This window comes from Falco naumanni, chromosome 4 (assembly GCF_017639655.2).
Source record: "Falco naumanni isolate bFalNau1 chromosome 4, bFalNau1.pat, whole genome shotgun sequence".
In the NCBI taxonomy this organism is placed as follows: Eukaryota; Metazoa; Chordata; class Aves; order Falconiformes; family Falconidae; genus Falco; species Falco naumanni.
The window spans coordinates 43,457,628-43,470,811 of record NC_054057.1 but is presented as its reverse complement, the minus strand read 5'-3'; the positions used below and the strand labels follow the sequence as shown (position 1 = coordinate 43,470,811).

The 13,184-nt window shown below is 40.7% G+C and overlaps 1 protein-coding gene across 12 annotated transcripts in view; it reads right to left on the bottom strand.

Moving 5' to 3' along the window:
- Positions 1 to 13,184, bottom strand: part of KIAA1217 (KIAA1217 ortholog) — a 365,096-nt gene that overhangs the window by 98,391 nt on the left and 253,521 nt on the right. The window lies entirely within an intron of this gene.

The following is a 13,184-nucleotide window of genomic DNA, read 5'->3' as shown; positions in this document are numbered from 1 at the left end:
TCTGCTAAGAAAAATCCTCTGAAAAGAAATACTGTGATGCAGTTGTAAGCTATCAACCTCAGTATATTCTGCTGTGCCAACTGAAAGGTACAGGACATATAGCAAAGCCAAAATAGCCATCCAACATTTCTAGCAGAAATCACAAACAAATATTTACTTTTCACTGCATTAGCATCAATCAGAAATGTCTTCATTAACTGACCAAACTAAGTATTTTTTACTGGGCAATCACAGTAGTAAACTGCTAAATACAGTATCTGGAAAAAGCTGACTCTCTCAGAAGAGGAAAGAAACGGTTGTATTTATGCACTTCTACTGACTTTTCATTGTAAGATCTGTCTAACAAAACCACACTCAACAGGAAGACACAACGTCCTGAACGTTTTTTTGCTAACCGTAAGTAACATTGTAAGTGCTTTCTACAAAGAAGGGTTACTTTAAGAAGTATACTCAACACTGTTCAGTGAAATTCCCCCAGCCACATGTTACTATTACTCTGGAAGAACGATTTTCCAGTCTCTCAAGCAAACTGTATCACAACAAACTGGAACAGACACTGTAGAAGCTGAAATTCAAGGCAAAGCAATCTTAATCTGTACCAAAACCAGTATGTAAATATGAACTTCATAAAGGCCTATAATCAGCACCAGGCACAATGTCATAAAACATATAAGCTTTCCGCTTCCCTATCATTTAAGGTCAAATGCTAGTACATCAAAAATCCCCTGTATTAAAATCAACTTCAACTCTTGGTCTGAAGATGCTGTCAAGACCCAGGAAAGATTTTGCTTCTTTCGGGAAAGCCAAGATGACTTATCTTGCTGACATCTGGTTCCTTCAGTGGTTTTTCAAGTGAAATGAGGTGAGCTCGGTTCAGCAATAATATAATTCACATAATATTCCCTATGTGACCTTGAATGTATGAAGAACTTTAACTTTTATTAGATTTTCATTAGCTGGCTGTAGAGGCCTGTTGTTGCCAAGTTGTGCAGTTGCTCACGAACTACAATAAATTAGAAATACTTCACAAGAAAGCTAAATCCTCCAGAAATTTTTACTTTTGAAATGCTAATATTAAAATATTAGGTATTATCCAACGTCCTACAGTGAAATTGTTGAAGAGTACTGAGTATTTGCAGGACTTAAAGCTAACAACATTTGTTCTCAGCAAACACAGGTATGCTTTGAAGTGCTCTGACATGGTCAGCACTAGGCTGCCAGTTGTAAATAAAGGGACTTGTGCCTGAAAATTGACAGACGTGACAAGTGGCCTGCAAATGCAGAGAAAGAATTTGATTACTCAGTACTTCTTCATTCAACTTTCCAAAATGGCCTGGGAGCCATCACTGCTGAAGTATTTTATTTACATGGGCACATTACAGAAGTACTACCAAGCCAAGTCATTACAGCTTTGTAGTTCCTTGTACTGATTAATAACTTATCTATATATATCCATTGATAGAGAGCTGGAAGGCACATAATTCTCACTTTCTAGAAAACCATAACTAAAAATAAAACAAGATGAAAAAAAAAAAGCAATTAAATCAACCTGCAAAAAGTCTTTAACTTCAGAGTTTGTTGGGAAAGGGACTGCTTTTGTTTCTTTAAGAAAAAAAAAGATAATATAAATCAGGATTATTTTGCTTTACTTTTGCTTATCTTTGTTTCATTTGAATCCCCAGATGTCATTTGAGAGATATAGTTGCATGTATACAGTATATAGATACATATGAACAGGTGCATATTTAAGCAGTAAGGAGATACTTCATTACCAGAAGCAACAGACCCAGCTTTAGCTGTGCAGTTGCCCAGCATGTCCTATCAATACACAGATAGAGCCAGCCTCAGCAATTCTGTGTTTCTTTGGTTGTCCCTGGGGCAATTCTTTGGGACCTAATATACAGCATCTCAGATCCCCCCTGAATATCGCTGCCATCATTACTGTGACTAAATGTATTGGATCTGGCTGAGACGGACTTAATTTTCCCCACAGCAGACCTCATATTGCTGTGCTTTGTATTGGTAGCTAGAAAGTTGCTGATAACACATCAGTGTTTTGCTACTGAGCAGTGCAGCACAGCATCAAGGCTGTCTCTCCAACATTCCCCCCTCACCAGTGGGCTGGGGGGTGGGCAAGGTCTGGGGAGGGGACACAGCTGGGACAGCTGACCCAAACTGACCAAAGAGATATTCCATACCATATAATATCTGTTCAGCAATAAAAGCTAAGGGAAAGGAGGGCAAGGTAGGGCATTTGTTATTATGATGTTTGTCTTCTGGAGCAAACACTACGCGTACTGAAGTCCAATTTCATGGGAAGTGGCTAGACATCACGCGCTAATAGGAGATATAGAACAAAACTTGTGTTTTCATTTGCTTCCGTGCACAGCCTTTGGTTTTATTTTATTAAATTGCCTTTATCTTGACCCATGATTTTTTTCCCATCGTATTTTCTCCCCCTGCTGTTCTGCTGAGGAGAAGGAGTGATAGAGCACCTTGGTGGGCATTTGGTGCCTAGCCAAGGTCAACCCATCACACTAAAAAAGACCCTTTTTGGCAGCCCTCATTCCTCACCCCAAGTACTGCAGCCTCTGGAGGCACACTGGAGCCTCCTGAAGCAAGGCAGAGGCACTTCACAGGTTCTGTTCAGACATGAAGACCAGTCCTCCTCTTAACATACACCAGTGCAAATCCACAGCAGTTCCACTCTAGTAAGTGGAGTAATACAAACGTAAAACCAATGCAAGCTATGAATGAGATTCACTATATACACACATCTTGTTTATGGAAGGCTTCAAACTTTGCATTTCAGGTGTAATTCTGAATTTTAAACAGATTATTAAAAAAATCCTCAAACACAGTAACAATAGTGGGTTATTAAAGTAACCGAGAGATATGAGTGCATATTTAATAGGAAAGCATTTTTATTATTGGCATGATGCTACTTAATTATTAAGGGGGTTCCCAGGCAGTACTTCTTAGGAAAACCAGCCCATGAAGTAGGGAGAAGACAAGCAACATTTATGGAGCCATAACCTATGAGGACTTGTAAAGACAGTTAAAGAAAGCAGGGCTGAAACCTTCAGCACTATACAACCCTTATAATAATTATTCAGCGTGTTGATTCCAACATCAAATAAATAAGACAGATGGCAAAGAAATACTTAATAAGTAGTACCATATATATTTTTTCATATAATGTTCACTAACATACTTTAAAAATACTCACAAGCTTCAGACAATATTTCAGGAAGTGTCCCTTTTAAGTACTTTTCAGGAACTATCACAGAGTATAAGCATTTACAAAATAAATATTTATCATACAGCCCATATTTCAGGACCCATCTGAACCCAGCTAGAGCTGCAGCACAGACTGCTGCTCCAAGAGTCGGGATGGCACCGTAGCTGCATGTTGCATAAATCCAGCGAAAGCCATGAACAGGGACATTACTGTGCCTGGGTGGCTGCCTTTTTAATGTATCTATATTTAATCTATATAGCAACGGGTAAACAACATAATATACCTAACAGAAAAGAAAACTCAAGACATGCCCACTAAGCAGTAGCACTATCCAAAATGAAAACATTTGTAAACAGATACTTCACATAGGCGTACAAACCCCAGGAAACACCAGCAGTTTCCATGCCACGCTTCTGGGATAAAAGCCAGAAAACACAGGAAGGTTCAGAACTAGGCAGCGGGTCTCTCTTTGCCCCTGTGCCAGTACTTGTTAGGTTACAATTTCCTCAGCCATGGTCTTTCCCCCCACCCAGTATGTTAGGAGACATCCCCCTGGCATGTTTCTTTGTGCAATAGCCTTGATTTTTCAGCCAGCTGAACCTCCTTCAAGACTTCTCTAAAAAAAAATCTTGCCTATGCTAGTCCTTGGGTAAGAAGCTCAGCAGAAAGGAAAGACCAAAAGAAGGGTGAACAATTCTGGTGAAAACTTCGATGTAATTGCACAGTGCTTTCAGATTTAGGACATAGTATTTTATTTACAATGATATAGATCCTTGTAACCTTTTCTGGGTATAAATTTAAGTATAACACATGGAGATAGCTGTTACAAAAGATCCAGTATCTTCCAGCTACTCTTAGGAGTTCAACAAGAATTAAAACTGTGGTTACCATGCCTTGCGACTGTTGTCTGTCTGTTACAGCTTGTTCAAAGTGTGCACTTGTACTGTATCTGCTTTAGCTCTTCCACTGACTCAGAAAAAAGTGCAAGGCTCTTTGAATGCAAAAAATTTCAGATAACTGGGTGTGAAATCAGAAAGTACCTGAATAAGGAAAAGTTAAATACTGCAGAGATGCCACTGTAATAAGCAGTCATGGGGGACCAGAGGTGTTCATCAAGTTGCATGCATGCTTCTGCCTCTGGCCCTCTGCTCGTGTTTGCCTCTACTAATCCTCTTACCTTTTTGTTCCACCCGGTTTTACGGCTCTGCTCTTCATACCATCCTCCTATGCTCATTTCCAGTTATTTTCCATACTAATGTATACAACTGAAACCTTTTTCTTTCTTTCTTTATTTTTAAAAAAATTAAAAAATCTCTCCTTCAAATTTGCTTCACACATTTTCATAAACAAAAAAGAACTAACAAAAAATCCCATGACCTGAAGGATTTAACTTCATCTCTTGATCAATTCACACTTTTTATTTCCTGTCTCCAGGTACTTCCTTAGCCTTTATTTTGACAGAAGCTTCTCTCTTTAAGAGAAGAACCTTATCATACATTTCTTCGAAGCTGTTAGCACTCCTGGCAGAGTACAAATAGTAAACAAAGACATCAAAAAATAATAAAGCGCTAGTAAAATAACTCTTTCCTATCTGTGTTCTAAAGAACACACCTCGCGTAGGCAACAAAACCCCTCCATTTGAGTCTTCTTGACATTTCAAATAAAGAAGAAAAGTTAAAAGAAAAATGGAAACTTGCTTTTCTTGACCTTCAGAAAAACTGTTTGTCCTGTGACTTGTGCTGAAGATAGCTAGAGGATATGTGATAGACTGCAAATATGCATATAAACAGGCTGTGTTTAATGTACGATGAGTTTATCCATTCTGAAATATTGTCACAGCAAATGAGCTCTTATTACTGCAACAATAATATTTCTTCCTCACATTTGTCTCAGATCCAAATTATGGTTGTCTGAAGGAAGGATATGCTTTTTCCAAAGACAGAGTCTTTGGGGTCCCATATTAACACAACTACAGTGTTTTACTTGTCTGGACATGCTATTAGTGATATGTTGCTTTTGGAGAGAAAGTGAATACTACCCACATTTTCTTACTTTTAACCATTTATTGTAATAATCTTTTCCCTAGCACTTTCTCAGAGAAGTTAAATGCTTATACATGTCTATATAAGCTGAAGTTCATATTACATCTTTGCAATGGATGCATTTGGATGCTCTCTGTCACTGGGGAAACTGGGGGCAGGGAGATGATTCAGCAGCTGAATGCAACATAAAACCATCTTTCGTTACAACCTCACTGTTCTCTGTGTGCTATTATGCCATTATGAGAGAGAAAAATCTACGGCATCTTGCTTTCAGACACCAGCAGTTGGAAATGGTACCATACCAGGAGCAGGCGCACGCTAGCATCTGTGCTCTCAAGAGCTGGAAGAGAGCAGGAGGATAACTGCCCACTCAACACTGTGCAGACTCTGTAGGAGTTACACTGCTCCCTGATGCCTGCTCATGTGCTACGGGTGTCTCCTGCTTTTATTTCTGTATTTTGAACACAAACGTTTCACAGTTTTCTGTTGAATCTATGACGACTTACATAGCTGGTCCTCGCTCACAAGCACTCTCAGTTTGGTGGCAACCTTAATTTCTATGGTGTGAATAGCCAGAAGCCTTTCCTCCTTGATAAGGAGAAAGACAGTGCCTGAGCCATGGTTGCCCACAACCCTAGCACCGAACCAAGCCACCTCACTTGCCTGTAGCCTCCCTGAGCGAGGCACGTTCCCGTTGGATGCTGCCCAAGCTCCCGCCTTGGCTGAGGCACCACTGGCTGCCTCCTGCCACCAGCTGTCCTGTGGGAAGCCTGAGCACACCATACACACCACAGGAGCAATGCAAGCAGAGCAAAATCACAGAGCCCTCCCCAGGCCACCTGCAGCACAGTAATTAAGCAAAGCAAAGCATTCAGTGTACATGAACCTGAGGCACAGCACCAGCGCAGATCTTTTCATGCTCTGAGCAAGGGAGAAAACAGACCCAGAAGAATTTTCCCAAGTAAGGTAAAAGCAAGCACTCCCCTTCCTTTCCAGCATGAATGAGAAATAGGGGAAGAAAACTCAGCCAGTGGCACCAGCTGCTACAGGAAGGTGCTGCATTAAAACCTGGTAACGCTCGGTCACAGCCGTGCCTTACCAGAGCCTATTGCTATGGCAGGCTCAGGACACCATGCCAAGTGGTTATTGTCCTCCATTCTGTGAATTTATCTGAAGGCAAAACTCCTCCCTCCTTATGACAGGATCTTTACCACCACTCTGTATTTACTGATGCTGATCCCAGTTTCTTTCACCTAGCGGAAAAAAAAACATATCTAATGATGTGTCAGAATTTATCTGCCATATTTTAGGCTGGAATGATATTAAAATCATCCTAAAAATCTGCATGTTTTCCCAGGAGCCTTGCTAGCTCCTGTTGGTGGCCAGCTGCATGCTCCCTGCTATGCCAAGCTGCCAAAACCCATTTCTTTTAATCCTGAGTACTGTGAATCACCAAGCAGGACATCCACAGGCTGCTGACTCCTGCTTGCCCTTCACAGGACCACGGCTCGCTCTTCAGCAGGGTGATCCCCAGAGTTAGTATAAAAAATTTTCATGAAACTGACTGACGTGAAGCAACATTTTCAAACTTTGGTTTCTAACTGTAAGCGCCTAGACAAATTTAAGCCTGTTTTTCAGGAAAGCTGTGTGTTTACAATAAAGATATTCATTAGAAGCAATAAAAGCTGTAGGTGCTCAGCACTTACGCTGCCAGACCTCTTATTCATATGTTTAATTGCAGGAACTTGCATTTGAAAATGTTGCCCGAAGGAACTCAGCAGCCCGTCTAAGAGCAACTTAATTGGTCCAGACAAGTCCAGACTGAAATATGCAACATGCTGTGGCATCTCTTTGGAATACATGAAATGTCAGAAAAACCCAAGACATCCACCTTAAAGTGTAAAAATACTTCTCAGTGTGTTTCTGTCCAAATCCAAGGTTTTCTCTTTCTACGAACACCAGTCTGAAATTTTAAGGTAGAAACTGAAGTAAAATGATAGACCAAATTAACAGTCACCCACTGGTAATGAGAAAAATCACACCGAATGAAAGAAATCTTTCATTTTAAAATAAAATCAGTAACACACTGCTTTATTCTATTGCTTTATGGCATGAGGTATTTATTTATATGTGATAGCCAAATTTAAAAAGTGACTGACCACCTAACTATTTTCCCCTGCAAAGGCTGCTATGGCTCCATCAATTTTGCTCACAGCAAAATCTGTTCTTTCACAGTCTCTGTCATATTCTTGCATCATAGCTTCAGTTTATTATTACTTTGTTTAAATAAGTTATCCATAAATTCCAGCTGGACATCAACATTTGTCTTAATTAAAATCTTGTGGCAGTTTCAGTTGGAAGCTATTTCTCTTTTCCCTCCTAAAAACCCTACAGTGAAGTATTCACGAGCCAGCATGACCCCTTGTTTCATCCGGGAGATGGCTGTGTTTCATCAGCAGCGGGTGAGGTAACTCCTACCTACACAATCCCCAAAACCATCATGAGAACTCCGAAGATTAAAAGGGATGATTTAAACAAAAAACTGTCATTATGCTGATTAAAGGGGAAAGATCTTTACATGCTTAAAACCACATGCAAAAAGGAGGGGTGGGGGCTGCGAGAAGGAATATATACCAGATGCCTAAATGTACCTAGGGGACAGAGTGTTCTGATTCAAGAAAATTATTATCTACCCATCCCTGTTCTCCCACACATGTCCCTAAGGAAAACAGGAGAAAGGTCTGTTTTTGTGGTGTCTGTCTCCCAAAGCAAAGTAACATGATGCAGCGGTCCTGGAAAAACCTGTTTTTCTGTGTTTCTACAAGCTAAGGAGTTCTTAATTAACATGCTATTTTAAAAATAACTGAAGAAAGAGCCATCAACACTAAGGCTGGTGAGTGGGAGCAAGGTCTTCGGGGCAGGGTGTGAGCCACCCACCGTGGGGGCCGTGCCAGCAGCTGGTGGGCACTGCCAGCACCCAGCAAGAACAAACACCCAGGAAAAGCAAGTGGGAGGCAGAGCTGCCTCCAGCATGGGCACACCCACACCAGTGACTTATTTATAGCCTCTGCTCATGGAAGTAAACGTGTGATGAAGTGCTTATCAGAGCTTGTTGCTCCAGCATGGAAAGTTAGGGGGCTGCTGCAAGAGAGATGCCTGTGGAAGAGACGAGCTTCTCCAGCTCATCTCTTCCAACTTGTCACTGTGCCCTTTTCCTTCTTTTTCCCTCCCTCGAGGCCATCTCCTTGGTGAGAGAGCAAGAAGCCTTGCTGCTCTCCACACTGTGGTCGGCATGTTTATTGGCCTACTTAAATCCTGTAAGCGGAAACAAAACCAGCTGGGAAGTGACAAATCAGGTGCAAACAAGGCACTGTGCGCTCCGAGTGCTCCAAGGCCTCATTCCTCGCCTGCAGAGCCTGTTATCTTGGTGCTTTTGCAACGGCACTTTTGACTACAGTAGAAACCATGCAGGGGCACCTTCTACATACGCATCTGAAAGGCATGTGCGCATGCACTGCCTGGGTGGGGAAAAAAGCAATTGTGGTAGACATCCATTCTATGTGGCGTAACAAGCCATATAGAAAAGGAAAAGGAGCTTGATAGGAAGAAAGGTGAGCTACAGGTGACTTCACAGGTGCACACTGTACATTTAACAACATTTTGCAAGTTGTTTTGTTAGTTGCAACTAAGGCATGTCAAATACAAAAACATTTACTGCTGAACCACAGAGCTGTCCTTACCGTTGCAGCAAGACTTTTACCCCTTAAGCCAGTTCCAAGTATGTATAAATACATAAATAAAGTTCGAACTGGGACAGCTGGTAGGGATCATTTATTTAACTAAGACCTCCCACTGAATTTTAGCGGATTTCAAAGTATCAAAGAGTGTGGACTTTGTGTCTATCATGCCATTAAAGTAAAATTCAGAATTAAAAAAATGTCAAAGGATGCACATGCATCACACTCCCATGTTCAATTAATCTAACAGATGACACTTCACTACTGTGAAATACAGAGGGAAAAAGCATGCAGATCCATATTTATTTGAGAACACTAGTTGTGGAGCAAGACACACACAATTAAAGGGTAACAATCTCAATCCACAGCAGAGTGCAGAAAAAAGAAAGTACAGTACTAACTCTCTGAGAGGATTCAATTTTCATCAAGTACCTTTGAATGTCAAGTTCTGAATGAAGGGAGACCAACATGCACTGCAAAACCTGTGGATCAAAGAGAGAAAAGAAAGGGAGGGGGAGAGATAATTGTTAACAGGAAAAGAAAAAGGAAAACAATAGAAATTAAAAGAGAATAACCTGTACGTACTGAAAGTATACTGAGTAAAGGAAGAGGAGAGGAGGAGAGGCGGAGAGAGGTCACTGAAAAATAATGAAGAAAAGGCATATGTGCCAGGGACCAATATGCTCTATCCATACATAATAAGCAATACTCTCAGGACCCTTGTTGGACTCTGTTCAGATATGCTACATGTGATGGTGTGTCAAAGAAATGGAGAATGTTCTTCTAAGATAAGAGTTAATGGCAGAGAGTTGAGCCACACAGATTCAAATATATATCTGACAAGCAACCATATCTGACAAGAAACAGCAAAATATGCATTCTTCCTAAGAAATGATACAACTCTTGGCTGGAGTTAGCAGCAGCCATTACACTTCTGTGTTGGTATCACACTTACTACAGAGACGTGGAATCCTTCAAGCAGAACTTAGAAATACTGTATTACTCCTGATTAAACAGAACTTTCAAAAGAATAAAAGAAAAAACTATGGTATGATTTAAAAGTATTCTGCAGTCACATCACTTTACTATTCTACATCTGATTTTAAAGCACATAGAATGTGAAAATGTGCTAAAAGAGGTTTAAAGGCCAAAAAAACCCCTTGAACGTTTTTTCCCTCCAACACATGAACGAGATGCAAATTGGAGGGGAAACTGCCTACTGCTGTTTGAGTCCTTTTAGGGAGAGGTCCTATATTTTCCTTAATCTTCATTTGCCTGTGGGGTGGAGGTAGGGGTAAAAGATTTTATATAGTGCTCTGAACAATCTTCTCTGAGCAATCAATTCCTCCTTCAGCCAGAGTCAGGCTCTCACAACTGCTGCTGCCCCGTTCAGAGCATGCAGCTATTCATACCAGGCAAAGAAATGGAACTACTTTGATAACAAGGATGTCATTGTTAAGAAATCTTATTTAGCCAGTAATTATAATGCCAACATAATAATTAAGACAGTAATTCAAAGAATCTTTTGAATTTTATAAACCCAGAGGATATGAGCATATGAGAGCTGATTCCAGGGATGAGATAAGCAACGTGTAACTATGCTGTGTTTTTTCATGTTTTTGTCGATTGGATACTTTGGAAGGGCAGTACCATTTATTTAAAGAGAACAATAGATCATTTTTCTCCCTATGATAAATGCATCATTTAGAATTGTTCAAGTAAAATGCGATTTTTACAAATAAGCTATTTATGCAAACACAGTACAAATTAAATGTAGCCTTCCGGCAACAACTGGATAAATTCCAATTCCAACCACAAAGACAAAACAGTCTCTTGCTAATGTCTCAGTAATACTGATGTTTTTTCATGGTTTTATAATGTCACCACCCCAAACATGTAAGCCTGAGAAGTTCTATTTGCCCTTTAATTAAACTATTCTCCTGAGTAAAAAGAAAAAAAGTTATGGATTCTCTAAAGACTACATCGCACCTCATTGCCAAATGCATGAGACTTCCAAAGAAAAAATTCACGCTGCACGTTTGCCTGACATTCAGGCATCGTTACATATCAAGACCACGCTCTGGAACAGAGACTACTCTGCATCACAGCACCATTCAGAGCCCAATAGTTGCCCTCCCTGAAGCCATTGCATAGCATCAACTTGAGTTACTTAGTTTCCTCAGATCCTGTCACCTCATGGGGAGTTAGAACTGTGCTGCTTTTCTCTGGACTTTCCTACTCCCAAAGGAAGTGAAATATCAATCCTGACCTAAGGGCAGGTGAGGAAGTGGGGAAGGCTGACGAAACCAGCAACACTTCCCACCCTCAATCCGGGGAAAATGTTGTCTGTATCCTTACCTCTCCCCCTCCTCATACAATAACACAGTATTTATTTTAAAGTAGATTAATGACAATTTGCAGTTAAAAAAAATAAAACTAGTTCACCTAGAGCCAGAAGTCTCTCCCTCCTCTTACAGGAGTTGATCTGAAATCATACAGATGTGATACAGGACTAAGAGTTAGCATTCCCTGAATAAACACAGTCTTGCAAGAAAAAAAAAAAAAGAACCACACACAAATACAGAACAGCAGCAGTGCAGCGGCAGGCTTCACCAGTTCCCACATAAGGTAGTACAAGGAGGCAAGTAAGGCCTCTACAGTATTATATAGCCAACTTCAGATCACCTAAACAGGATCCAGACACACCAATACGGGAGAAATATTATCCAGACTATTACTGCAGCCCACATAAAGATCTTATGAAGAATGAAATTTGAAGACATTTGGGTCTGCATCCAAACCTGAAGCATGGCTTCCTTTGGAACTTTACAAAATATTCCTTAACTTTCTATACTCCTTTCCAAACTCAACACCACACTGATGCCTTCATCAGCACTCTATGACCTCAAAGGTATTTAAAGAGGGAAAACAATAACGATCTATTTCTTCCTTTCCTCCTAGGTTGTAGGGGAATATTAATTTTTTTCCATCTGTGGGCATGAATATAGTTATATATAGTCCACAATGATGGGAAATGAATTCAAGGACAACTTTGCAATTTCCAAATGCAGCAAGGGCTGCAATCTCGTCCACCCTAGGGACAGGTTCCTGGGACAATCCCCCATCTCCTACTTCCCTTGCTGGGTCTATCATTGTTCCAGAGGGATAAGGTATCAGAGCAAATACCCAGTATGAGGGGTGAAACAGGATGTTGTAGCAAATGCCACAGATTAAAAGACCCTGGACTCAATTTACTAAGAGAGAGCTGTAGAGTGCAGAACACCCAACTAACATGCTCTGAGCAACCTCTGCTGGCCAGTAGATAGGATCCCATGCCTCCTCCTAAATGGAGTTGTACAGAGCCTCTGATTTTATTCCCGTATATGAGAGTGCAGATCTCTAGCTGGCTTGAATGAACATTACTTGACCAGCTTGAACAAATGAGAACAACCTATAAGGAGTGGGCCTGTCCCAATGAGCTGGAAGAATGACAGGGATTTGCACTGTCTGTTACAAACACTCTCAGTGCACAGAGGCTGCTGTTGAAACTAGTGTTAAGTCTTCATGAGATGTGAAAGCACATAACCAGCACACAAGAGACACCAACTCTTGTCCACGTTGGACTGGCATGCAAAGAAACAGATTAATACAGGCAGGTAGACATATAAAGGTAATATGGAAAAAATCAACAAAAAAGCATAAGTAATTGTCTCTGGAAAAAAGTGGAAAATGTTAGAGGCCAAGGAGGAGAGTGGAAATCAGGGCTGGGACACAACATGCAACTACTAGAAGGATTGCAGAGCCTTGCTAATGGCGAGTGGGATGGGCTGTTACATGGAAAAAAATTAATTGCAGGCGCCAGTCTTTATTGTAATGAGAAAGGTACCAGAGATAAAGGAAAGAGCTGCCAAACTTGTTGCTTTTGAACTTTAAACCTAAACTGAGTGAGTGGTGGCCCTGCAAAAAGGTGTAGAAAGGTAAGAGTCATAGAAGAAAGCAAAGTTGCCAGGAACGTGCTCTGAATGTCATCAAATGAAGTCGTAAGAAAAGTCTGGTAAATTCCACTTGTAAGGTAGTACCTAAAGGATTAGCGTGCAGTAACTTAGGGAGGACAAGTATTAATATCTTGGGGCTGACTGGCTGTATTAGTCATTATCCCAGGGC